This window comes from Clytia hemisphaerica, unplaced genomic scaffold (assembly GCF_902728285.1).
Source record: "Clytia hemisphaerica strain Z4C2 unplaced genomic scaffold, Clytia hemisphaerica genome assembly, whole genome shotgun sequence".
Classification (NCBI taxonomy): domain Eukaryota; kingdom Metazoa; phylum Cnidaria; class Hydrozoa; order Leptothecata; family Clytiidae; genus Clytia; species Clytia hemisphaerica.
The window spans coordinates 148,593-162,708 of record NW_027104184.1 but is presented as its reverse complement, the minus strand read 5'-3'; positions in this window follow the sequence as shown (position 1 = coordinate 162,708).

Below are 14,116 nucleotides of genomic sequence, written 5' to 3'. Positions count from 1 at the left end.
TCGGAGTGGAATGATAGTCGGCCTTTGATGTGCCGTACCCTAGTCGGGTACAACAGCCCTTGTTCTTAAACCTATAAATATTCCGGTTGGACCCGCCAATCCCCGAAAACAAGGGCTGGGTTACCAGACCTCCCGCTGCAAAATTCTTGACGCGGTCTCGCAGAATTCCGTAATGTAAACCTTCCAGATGTTGAAAATTTTCCCGCCCTTCAGTTCAGAGCTTTAGCGTGTCGAATGAAAATTTCACCATCTGGGTGCCAGATAACTGTTTACTCCGCCCCAAACTAAACTCGTTTTCAAATTTATCCCGCCTCCTGAATTATTCCCTTTTTCAGTGATAATGTTTAGACGAGTAGGATTTGGATCGTCAAGGTCAGTATCCTTCTTCTTTGACGCAGTGGTTCATTAAGAAGATGGGGAAAGAGGAAAGGGTATGGACAGGAGTCTTAATTAAGTTAAGAATTTTAAAGAATTTTATTCAATTTTCGTGCAAGAAAGGGAAGTCAATATTTTGCCTTAAGAAGGTGAGTGATGGTGGAGGCTAGGTAAAAGAGGTGGAGAGTAGTTACAATCAAGGTAATAATATTTGAGAAAAAAGGGAAATCTACCGGGAAGTTTTTGAACCACAATCGATTTGTAAGTGCTCTAAAGTAGGTTGGAAGGGTAGAGTTTTAACTCTGAGTTTTAACATGAGACTTAAAACCTAAGATATGAGGATCCAAAAGTTCAAATATAGTCCAATGAGACTCAGAATATAGCCTGGAAGTCTGCCAACCCCTCCCAAATTGAAATATTCGATTATATTAAAGAAATAGCCCAAAATCAACTTTCTCGCCAGAACTTTAAATTCTGAAAAACGTTAAAATAACCAGCAAAATTATCATTATATTATGACCTTTATGATAGTACGCTTTTAGCTTTTGGCAAACTTTTGATGGGTGTATTGAACAACTATTTGAAAGGGCAAAGTTCAAGCGCCTTTATTAAAATGAATGGCCGAGATACACACAAAGAAAAAAAACACAAAAGCTTAAGCGAAAGTACCCATTACTAGTATACATTCAAGGTCGAAATATATTGAAATATATGGTGATCGTGTGACGATGCTGAAATTTGGTGCTTTTCAAAAGTTTAAGTTAATATTTCCACTTAATTTCATTTCATTTGATAATTCTATTTGGAACGGGTTTAGCTACTTCTAGGCTATATTCTTAGTCTCATAAGAGCATGCTCTTTGAGCTTCTGGATCCTATGGTCCAGGAAATAATTTTAAAGATTGGCTTAAGATTTTACAGTAGTCTGGATTGCAAACCATCTTCAAAACCCCAGGTAGTATATATCTCTATAAGGAGCCCGAATCCGTTAGTGATGCCAGCAGCCTAATTTTACAGGGAATTACCCCCTTTTTCTCAAATATTATTATGACTTAGATTGTAGAATTGTCGGGTTGAATAATGCCATGTGGCCTGCACGCTGCAGTACATAAAAAGTCCTTTTGACTTTTGAGTGCGTCAATGTGAAGCACGGAATAACCGATGATCTTTGAAGAAACCTGTTAAACCGGTTTGAAAATAACAAATAAGGAATTTTGTTTATATTATAGAAAAACAACAGTTCGGCTGTCTATCGCACTTGTCACGCAAATTTCTCAAGAATAATATGGTCAAAGAAAAAAACTTCTTAAAATGTATAAAATAAACTCTCACGACGCTCAATTTTATAGTCTCGCCTACCTTTATTATTCAAACGAAACCGAATAACAAAACAACTTTTAACCCTTGAATTTTTGTGGAGAAAAGCTTTTCAAAATCACTTAAAGTTGCTGATACACAATACACATAAAAACAACAAGATATTTGCTGGTCCAAAAGAGCACTATTTTCGAGCACGTGAACCTACTTTGTAACGACATGTCACCAATCAGTCAACCGAGTGTCAAAATGTCATGAAAAATAAATGTTTTACAAAATCAGAATGAGTAAAAAGATATACCCGAGCTCGATATTTGATAGTTGAATTCTATTTTATGATGACCCACTACATAAAATTTCTAGCTTTTAAAGGTTTCAGTTTAAATACAAACACAATTGCAAGGACATCAATGGTTCAGATGTTTTAACACCTCCTCTAAAATATTCCAATATCGCTTTGGAAGAAAACAAATATCTCTGAATAAAAAAATATTCCACTATGACATACAAAGGAAAATAATCATGTATATTTTCCCAACAGTTTAATTATTGTAGACAACATATTGCTGTCTCTAACAATGTAGGTCTAGGTCGGTGGAATGCTTTGTTTACTGTTCAAGACAAAAAAGAAGTGTTGCACTCATATGAAATAAAACACACCCATATATTCCCAAGGAGCAAGTGTGTTAAATTTCGGCCAAATGCCAACATTTATAAAGACTCAAGGAGACTCAAGGCTGCCAAAAGTTTTAGCCTCGTTTTGGCGAAAAATTAATGTCCAGGCCCAAAAAATGGAGATTCTCAGAAAATGAAAAAACACTCCCAGATATTCATCAAATGAATAAGTGTGCCAAATTTCGCCGACGAAAAACTCGTCCCCAGGCCCCCAGGAAAAAAAAAACCCAGATATCCACACACAGAGACAGACAGTCACACAGGACATTCTCACTCATTCTAACTTAACTGAAATTGAGAACTTAATGTTATTTTACAACTAACCAGGAGTGATTTATTACCCTGGGTACCAGAGGCCATGTTTTCTTCAGAAAATATTGTTGATATTTATTCGAGTTGTGAAACTCACGGTGTATCAAAATCGGGAATTGAAAGTTAGCTCAATTAGAGGGTTACATTAACGAGCAGAACCACAACACACGAAAGTGTTCTTGAATATCTAAGACATTTATAGAAAATACTGGTCGCATTCGAATATTTATCAAACGGCATGCGTCTTGTTTTTGAAAGATGACAAGTCAAACATAATTCGAGTTGACTAACGTTTTTTTCTTCTTAGTTTTTTACAAGTTAAGGCCGGTCTCTACTTTCGCGCGACACGAGCGAAAACTTTTTAACGTTGTTGTAAGGTCATTGATCGGTTCGGTTGAAATATGAAGCAATTCCATTGGTCGAAATTGAGGTAACGGATGAAAAAAGTAGAACTTCCTCCAACTTTTTTTTTGCTTGCACAAAACTTTTTCATGACGTAATCTTTTCATGAAAAAGGTTAGGAAAAAAACTGTCGCCCATTTTGCGCGAAAGTGGATACCAGCCTTACTCAATAAAAACATGGTTATTTATTTACAAAAATAACAATCAAGACGCCCTTTTTCAATTAGAAGTCAAGTGCGACAAGCCCCTTTATGGCCCTTTCTTTATAAGTCAGAATGTTCCAGGAGTGTTTTTATCTAAAATACCAAAGAACCAACAAAAATACCGAATCACCAATTAACGGATGCTGAAGATAAATTGTATTCGAAATGTATTGGAGTAAGATTTTACATGATATTTATTTGTGTCTGTTAGTTACATCATAATCATACTAAACTACCAACAAAAGTTAAGGGTTTAAGCAAGTAAAAATGGCAAATATGGTACAATTTACAAGATGTCGTCATAATAAAAATTGTCATAATATATTCACTGTATAAATCTATGAAAATATAATTTGGTTACAAAGTTTAAAAGCCTTTGGAATCTAAAATTCTAAAATTCAAACGAAACACTTTATATCTTTTTATTCGTTCTTCATCTAAGAAGATTTGATTAAAATAGTTCAATTATCATGTGCATAATTTACAGTGCATAATTTATAGTGAAAGAATAAAGTGTCTAAGCATCTCTGGAGGCTCAGAATAGTGTTTTCTCGCAGAAGACAAAGATGTACTCAGGCACCTGCGTCGAAGGAAAAAAATGCCCAGGTAAGTTTTTGGTTATAAGAATACCTTTCAATACTGTTAAACATCGAAAACTCTTGGGAAAAATTTGGCAGCACCATTGCCCATAATGTTTTATTCGGAGGTATACAAGCTTTGTAAACTCAAACAATTTCATATATTTCATGCAATATTAAGGGCTCTGGTCATAGTGAAAAATCAATTTCAGAATTTGAAGATAAAACCTTATGTTTTCGCTTCTTTGACATGTTTAAGAACAAACTGCTTTTGAAAAAATGAATTTAAGTAATTACATCATGAGTAATTAAGGAATGAGTGTGACATGGACCTTAATAAAACGTCATAACGACGCTATTCATATACTTTTCACAAAAAAAGCATAATCTCCTTGGGGAAATCACTTTATTGTTTCAAACTTTTTATAAGTTAATGACAAATAATTTCTTTATTTAGATTTTTTCGACAATTTTTTTTTCTATTTGGCTACATCCCAAAAACATACATTCCGAAATTGTATTTTTAGATCGGCAAGTACAAAGCGCCTACTACCTACTACTTAATACTTACTACCTACTACTTACTACTTACTACCTACTCAGTTTGTATACTTTACAGACCAGAACTCTCCTTCGCTTGTTCGAAATCTCTATTCTAAAAAAATTGGTTTTGTAATATATTTACTTGAAAAATTGTTATCTAAAAGAATATTTAGCATATTTACGTAGTGAGTAAATATTCTCTTCGCCTCATATAAGTATACTGAAGTATAAAACAAAAGGGCACAAAAGGCCATTATCTTGATTTTTTCTTTTTCCTAAACATACTCCCTCTTATGACTCTTATTATAAGACGATAAGAATACACGTAAATGACTAAAAAAGGCTCTGTAATATAAATAGGGGGTCAATCTATCTCTATCCTATTGTATGATCTGCACCATATCAAATGTTGCCAAAATATTTCTTGGAATTGGTTTGCGAAGCTTTCAATATTCATTAACTGTGTCAATATTTTTATCAAAAATTTCATTTCGTCAATACTTTGACATGGTCAAATTGACACCTCTAAAACAGCTCTTTGTAGTATTTTCTTACTGAAAATTTCTACCTTGCGATATTGAAAACATCTTATTGAGCACAATAAAAATTTTTGCTACATAAAATGAAGTCTACAAAGGTCATATTTAACGACCCTGTCAATAGTTTGGTTCAAAAGGGTCGTTTTGTCAATAAATGTCAAAGACATGTCAAAGGATTTTCAGCAAGTACCCAGTGAAACATAGGGCTCTACTTACTTAAAGTATTTTAACTTTTTAGATTGATCGATTCTTATAAATAAAACTGACATGAATAAATAAGTGTGCGAAGGAAATATTTTTCTCTTCTACGAAGAAGTGCGTCTGTAAACTTTATAAAATAATCGCACGATGGGTTATTTTTTCTTATTTGGCGCCCCCTCAAAGAGAGCAATTAATCGTTAATTGCATTCTGTAGAGAGCAATTAATCGTTAATCACACTCTTTAATGCCACGCCAATGTTTACAAAATTGATTTTAATGTTTTTTCTTACATTTTTTTTACATCGAATGTTATAATTGCATTCGAAATTTATTTTGTGAGAAAGAAAATCAATAAACAACAATAAAAGAAAGACACAGAGAGAAGAGAAAAATATAAAACTCTCAGTGTAATTTCTGTAATTTACTTTCCTAACTGGGAAAAAGTAGTGGAAGCCATTGTGCGATTAGCTTGTAATCACATAATAACTCGTACAATTCGAAAATTGCACTCGTGATTTTTTTGTTTCGAATTTTCCTCGTCCTTTCGGACTCGGAAAATTAATAACAAAAAAATCACTCGTGCAATTATATTCGAATTGCACTCGTTATCATGTGATTACATATACAAAGCGCGGGAAAAAGTCATAAGCAAAATAAAAGAGAGAAAATATTTTGAAGTCATTTGGCATTGATTACTGTAAAGATATTATTTCCCATTATGAAATTTTGAATTTTTCTTTCCTTTCACATTCAGGTGCCAGGATTACAAATTCAACAAAGTTTGACGACCTCTAAAGCTGACAATACAATGTAACTTGCTGGCAATGATGTAATGATAATGTTGCACATAATGAGAATATGAACAAAGATAAACATTCTTGCAATAATTGAACCAAGGAACTCTATTGTTCCAAGATGTGAATTAATAACAAAAAAATCACTCGTGCAATTATATTCGAATTGCACTCGTTATCATGTGATTACATATACAAAGCGCGGGAAAAAGTCATAAGCAAAATAAAAGAGAGAAAATATTTTGAAGTCTTCAAAGTACGATAAAAGAAGAAGTTTTAACTTTTTTACCACCAAAGTTTCAGATTTTGCTAATTTTAACATGCTGAATATTTTAAAGGTAATTTCGAGCCGTTTTGAGCTATTTTACAGTAGGTAGTAAGTAGTAGGTAGTAAGTATTAAGTAGTAGGTAGTAGGCGTTTTGTACTTGCCGATTTTTAGATACTATAAATAGATACACAAAAAAAATTCCAAAATGTTTGATTAGCACTTCAGGCTTTACAGATCTGTGGCAGAGCTAAATATAGTTTATTTTAATGACCAGTCAGGTCATTCATTTGAGGGCTATGCATGTTAGCCTCCACTGATGCAAGTTACCCATTCTCACGGTATACCTTATTGTACGTTCCCTGTAGGTTCCCTGTGTACTTTATTGTACATGCCCCTTGTACCTTATGGTACGTTTCCCGTGAACCTTATTGTATGTTCCCCTTGTACCTTATTGTACGTTCCCCTTGTACCGTGAGAAAGGGTAACTTGCATCAGTGGAGGCTAACATGCATAGCCCTCAAATGAATGACCTGTCTGGTCATTAGAATACAACTATGCAGCTCCGCTGGAAGCTCTACTCTACCATTTTTGTTTTGATTTAACTTTGTATTTTAATGACCAGACAAGTCTTTCATTTGAGTGCTATGCATGTTAGCCTCCAATGATGCAAGTTACCCTTTCACACGGTACCTTATTGCACGCTCCCCGTGAACCTTATTTTATGTTCCCCGTGAACCTTATTGTATGTTCCCAGTGTACCTTATTGTACGTTCCCAGTGTACCTTATTATTGTACGTTCCCAGTGTACCTTATTATTGTACGTTCCAGTGTACCTTATTGTACGTTCCCCTTGTACCTTATTGTACGTTCCCTGTGAACCTTATTGTATGTTCCCCGTGAACCTTATTTTATGTTCCCCGTGAACCTTATTGTATGTTCCCAGTGTACCTTATTGTACGTTTCCAGTGTACCTTATTATTGTACGTTCCCAGTGTACCTTATTATTGTACGTTCCAGTGTACCTTATTGTACGTTCTCCTTGTACCTTATTGTACGTTCCCCTTGTACCTTATTGTACGTTCCCTGTGAACCTTATAGTACGTTCCCTGTGAACCTTATTGTACGTTCCCCGTGAACCTTATTGTATGTTCCCCGTGAACCTTATTGTATGTTCCCAGTGTACCTTATTGAACGTACCCTGTGGTCCTTTTTGTATGTTCCCGTAAACTTCTTTAATGGCTCAGTATATATGCATGGCAAACATAGCTCAAACCATCAAGCAGAGTCTCACCCTTTTAAAGTCTTTTTTTTTTGGGAGATTTCAGCGAATGACCACACATTTGGCATTGATTACTGTAAAGATATTATTTCCCATTATGAAATTTTGAATTTTTCTTTCCTTTCACATTCAGGTGCCAGGATTACAAATTCAACAAAGTTTGACGACCTCTAAAGCTGACAATACAATGTAACTTGCTGGCAATGATGTAATGATAATGTTGCACATAATGAGAATATGAACAAAGATAAACATTCTTGCAATAATTGAACCAAGGAACTCTATTGTTCCAAGATGTGAATTAATAACAAAAAAATCACTCGTGCAATTATATTCGAATTGCACTCGTTATCATGTGATTACATATACAAAGCGCGGGAAAAAGTCATAAGCAAAATAAAAGAGAGAAAACATTTTGAAGTCTTCAAAGTACGATAAAAGAAGAAGTTTTAACTTTTTTACCACCAAAGTTTCAGATTTTGCTAATTTTAACATGCTGAATATTTTAAAGGTAATTTCGAGCCGTTTTGAGCTATTTTACAGTAGGTAGTAAGTAGTAGGTAGTAAGTATTAAGTAGTAGGTAGTAGGCGTTTTGTACTTGCCGATTTTTAGATACTATAAATAGATACATCACCTGAAACAAAAAAAATTCCAAAATGTTTGATTTTTACCGAGATTAGGGCTTTGAAAGGTGAAATACTTATCTTCGAAAAACTCTTCGTTTTCTTCTTCGTTTAATTTTTTCATTTCAATTTTTCGATTTTTAAATTCTAAAAAAGGTAGGTTTAACAGGACATATTAAAAAAGTTATACATTAATCTTTTTAAAATGCAGAAATTGCCATTTAAGTTGGTGTAAAATCGAAAAATTGGGTATATCCAGAGCCCTTAAGCAGATATTCGACAAGCGAAGCTGAGTCGAATATCCTTAAAGCGAGACTGAATAATTTCGATATCCGATTTTCACATTGAATATATGGGTAGATTCGCTAGAGTTAGGTATTCGGTTTTTTGGGATTCGGGAATCGCATTCGGGATTCAAAAAAGCTCAATAAAAACTTAACGAAAAAAGATATTAACTTGAAATAAAAAACGGATGCAAGCACATATACTAAGGAATAAATCCCAATAAAAAAAATTCAGAATATGAGCTCAGTTGTCACATGACTATGGGAAATTCCCCTATTTGGGAGTGATTTCAATTGCACACCGTTATGCAAACGTCATAATTATTACTTTTAACACTTGACCGAAAATCAATCCCACAATCCTTTTCGTCTTAATTAAAAAGTCGTGAAAGTCATTACTTTTTCTTTGTAGTTCAGTGTAATTTGCATGCAGGCGTAGTTAACGCGAAGGGTGATGGGATTGAATTTCGGTCAAACAGAAAAATCAATGTCTATTTTTAGATTCACTGCAGTATGCTATTTAGAGACCTTTTTTTAAAAAGCTTACCAGTCATCAGGAAACCCCTAGATAGTTTCAAAACACATCCATCCATAAAGTAATATCAAGTTTTAAAGAGACAGAGTGCAATAAAGGTTTCCTAGAAATTATAACACATTATTAAATATTTCCCTACTATAGGGGAATATTTGTTAAAACGGCCTTTTTCCGTCTTTTCTTCCATTTTCGATGTTAATGTTTTCTTTATTCGTGCTGCACATTATGACTAGGCTCTTCAGTCACGTGACTAAAAATCGTCGCGAAGATTTAGCGGGGAAAAAAATAGTATCCTTCTATCAAAATATGGCAGGGGTTTATTTTTACCAGCTTTTCATAAAACAAATGATTGTGTGTAAAGCTCAGAGGACTGCCTGAATTTCTCTCATGTGTGCTGAATTTATTGTCTTTCCCATAAGGAGAAGAAGAAGTGTAGATATTAATGGTCAAAACTTGGAAAAGCTTGTACTCTTCTCAATGCCCCATTTTTAGCCTTGATGCCAGATGCTAAAAAGAAAATATATCATAATAGATGCTTTTACTCCCTGTTTACCTTTTTGTATGCTCCCCTCCCTTGTATCTTTTGTGCGCTTTCTGGGATCCTTTGGTACGTTTTGTGTGGTCCTTTTTGTACACTACCCATGGTCCTTTTTGAATGCTTTCAGGGTACCTTTTGTACGCTCTCCGTTGGTCCTTTTTGTGTGTTCCTGGGTACCTTTTTGTACGCTCCCCGTGTACCTTATTGTACGTTCCAGTGTATCTTATTGTGCCGTTCCCCGTATACATCATTGTACGTACCCCAATCATGTACCTTATTGTATGTTCCCCGTGTATACCGTGAGATTGGGTAACTTGCATCAGTGGAGGCTAACATGCATAGCCCTCAAATGAATGACCCGTCTGGTCATTAAAATACAAAGTTATATAAATCAAAACAAAAATGGTAGAGTAGAGCCGCGAGCAGAGCTCACAGATATCTGTAAAGCCCGAACGGCTAGATAGGCGACTTTAAGCTTTCTCCAGCAAAAAAAAGTGAAGCAAAAATTTGACTTTTTAAATTTCGTGCCGATGGATAGGATCTAGCATTTTAATTCTTTTCGAAGCGCGAGATCAAAAAAAGTAGGCAGCAAACCGGCTAGTTCGAAACGCAGGTCACAGGTCACAGGTCAACAGGTCACAGGTCACAGGTCAGTGATGACATGTTGACTCTAATCAATGTCATTGCAGAGGAAAATGTTTGGAAAACACAAAGAATTATCAAAAACATAATTCTCAAGCAATTTCATCCATATAAAACCATTTCAAACATCAAAATTTAACCATGTGCTTTTATCGATCTTTCGCAGTTTGCGCCGTGTATAACGCAGACCAGAAAATTTTAAACCATATTATACGTATAACAGGTATATTACATATTGTAATGTTTGTAATGTTATATGATGGTTACATATAATAAAACTCATCGCTCTAAAACTACCTTCTCAGAGAACTCACGAGCTTCTGATTGGTGTAATTTTATATCCAGCCATATTGTTATCATCACATTCGGTATGCTAAATATTTTTGGTGTTTTTCTCTTGTAAGACATGATATTTTGTGATTCTGTCAACATTTTTGTCAAAAATTGTCATTAAGTCATTAAAATAACAATTGAATGATTAATTAGTTTCATCCTTCTAAAACCACTCTCTTAGGGACCTCACAAGCTTCTGATTGGTGCCGTTTTATATCCATTCACACTATCAACATCACATTCTGTATTATAAATATTTTTCGTGTTTTTGTCTTGTTAGGCATCATGTTTTATGATTTTGTCATTATTTTTGTAAGTAAGTGTCACTAGGTTGTTATTTTATTCAATTGTCATTTTATAATATCTAAATAACATGTATTACTTTTTTGTAATTTAATGCGTTATGTATTGATGTTATGTTATGTATATGTTATGATCTTATTATCTTTTTTCCGGTCTGCACTTTGTTGACCTGTGACCTGTGACCTGTTGACCTGTGACCTGTGACCTGCGTTTCGAACTAGCCGGCAGCAAACGCTATTTCACATCTCTCAAACCGGTGAAATTGCATATTTTAGTCACGTGACTTTGGCAGTTAGTGCAAGTACATTGATTTGTGAAGTGTCTTCACGTCACATAGAACAATAGAAAATAGCAAAAGAACAAAGGAATTACCCATAGCCACCATTTCGCAACCATGGGGAATCGCAATTTTACAGATATGGGAATCCTCATATTGAATAAAGCATCTTCTGAAAATTTCATTCTTCCCCATAAATGCGAAAATGAAAAACGAAGAAGCTTTCGTTGTCTAATTGTCTTTTTAATCTGCCATGAAGTGTTATAAAATTCCTTAAAGAATGACACGTTCTCCTACTAAGAGGTTTAAAAAATGACGTAGAAACAAGAAACTGTGAAAATTACCATAATTACTGCGTCACAACCACTGAGTGCTGACTTTTAGTTTTAATGACTTGCTCTCATTCGTTTGGTTTCCGTAGGAAAAAGAAAGTTGTTATTGTGAACTTTTAACATGCTTTAATTGGAGGTATTTGCACTGACTGTTTGGTAGGAAATCCTTCCAAACCTCCCAAACCTAGGCTTCACTTTTCGATAAAAGCCGCAAATCTAGCACTTCAGGCTTTACAGATCTGTGGCAGAGCTAAATATAGTTTATTTTAATGACCAGTCAGGTCATTCATTTGAGGGCTATGCATGTTAGCCTCCACTGATGCAAGTTACCCATTCTCACGGTATACCTTATTGTACGTTCCCTGTAGGTTCCCTGTGTACTTTATTGTACATGCCCCTTGTACCTTATGGTACGTTTCCCGTGAACCTTATTGTATGTTCCCCTTGTACCTTATTGTACGTTCCCCTTGTACCGTGAGAAAGGGTAACTTGCATCAGTGGAGGCTAACATGCATAGCCCTCAAATGAATGACCTGTCTGGTCATTAGAATACAACTATGCAGCTCCGCTGGAAGCTCTACTCTACCATTTTTGTTTTGATTTAAATTTGTATTTTAATGACCAGACAAGTCTTTCATTTGAGTGCTATGCATGTTAGCCTCCAATGATGCAAGTTACCCTTTCACACGGTACCTTATTGCACGCTCCCCGTGAACCTTATTTTATGTTCCCCGTGAACCTTATTGTATGTTCCCAGTGTACCTTATTGTACGTTCCCAGTGTACCTTATTATTGTACGTTCCCAGTGTACCTTATTATTGTACGTTCCAGTGTACCTTATTGTACGTTCCCCTTGTACCTTATTGTACGTTCCCTGTGAACCTTATTGTATGTTCCCCGTGAACCTTATTTTATGTTCCCCGTGAACCTTATTGTATGTTCCCAGTGTACCTTATTGTACGTTTCCAGTGTACCTTATTATTGTACGTTCCCAGTGTACCTTATTATTGTACGTTCCAGTGTACCTTATTGTACGTTCTCCTTGTACCTTATTGTACGTTCCCCTTGTACCTTATTGTACGTTCCCTGTGAACCTTATAGTACGTTCCCTGTGAACCTTATTGTACGTTCCCCGTGAACCTTATTGTATGTTCCCCGTGAACCTTATTGTATGTTCCCAGTGTACCTTATTGAACGTACCCTGTGGTCCTTTTTGTATGTTCCCGTAAACTTCTTTAATGGCTCAGTATATATGCATGGCAAACATAGCTCAAACCATCAAGCAGAGTCTCACCCTTTTAAAGTCTTTTTTTTTTTGGGAGATTTCAGCGAATGACCACACATTTGGCATTGATTACTGTAAAGATATTATTTCCCATTATGAAATTTTGAATTTTTCTTTCCTTTCACATTCAGGTGCCAGGATTACAAATTCAACAAAGTTTGACGACCTCTAAAGCTGACAATACAATGTAACTTGCTGGCAATGATGTAATGATAATGTTGCACATAATGAGAATATGAACAAAGATAAACATTCTTGCAATAATTGAACCAAGGAACTCTATTGTTCCAAGATGTGATTTAATGATCAATGATACAAATGTCATGGAGTTTAGTTTATCAAGACACAAATTTCATAAAAAAGTTTGCTGGAAAGTGTTGTAAACATTTAGCAATACTGTAACTAAATGTGACAATTTCAAGGTTGACAATTTGGTATATTATCACATGAATACTAATGTAACAGATGTTATGCACTGGAAATCTAAATCTGTAAAGAAGGAGATCCATTTTTAAGTAACTTTTTATTTGTGAATGGTATAATATGGTGGTTTAAAATATTGATGACAAGGAAGTTTTTCATATGAAACTAACGTGTACAACATATTTCGATATCTCCCAAATTCATATTGCAATATTTCCATATTAGTCCCTTAGTAGACAGTCTAGATATTTTGGCACTTTCTTACTCAGATGAGTCTTAGAATAATATCAACTTGTAAATCTGAGATTTTATTTCCTTAATGAAGGTAAAAACCAATATTAGTTGAATAAAATACATTTATTTTTGTGTTGAAATTGTTATCATTTGCATGAAATTTTTTAACAAGTTTTTAGACTTTTAGACATCTGTGAACATGTCTATGAAATAACGACAATTTTTAGCAGGAATATGGTTATATTTTGTTTTGCATTGGATATTGCTTAATATAAAGGCTTTAATAAATCTAAGTTACTAAGTTGGGGCTTTAGGATAATCTGTGGGGTTCGACTGCGACTACAATCTATGCTCTGAGCTATTGGAGGAAATATTTAACCACATCTTTGTGGCTCTTGTTTGTATAAAAAAAATTGAGGGTCATAACATGTAGTCTCCTATAAGAACGGGTCCCATAAAGAACACATATTTATAAAAAATTGCTTCGTCAGCTGCTTCTGATTCTACCGAGGTGTTTTTAAAACGCGAGGCTGAGAAGGGGAATGGCAATAGAGACTTTATTTTTGCTTTAAATGGAAGGTAATATATATAAGACTTGATAGGAATCCTAATTTCCAGGATAGGAAATAATACTCTCCTTCAGTACAATTTTTAGTCCAAAACACCAAAATTAAGATTTTTGGTACTCTACCGAGGTGTCTTTAAAACGTGGGGCTGTAAAGGGAAATGGTGATAGAGACTTTATTTTTGCTTTAAATGGAAGGTAATATATATAAGACTTGATAGGAATCTTGATTTCCAGGATAGGAAATAATACTCT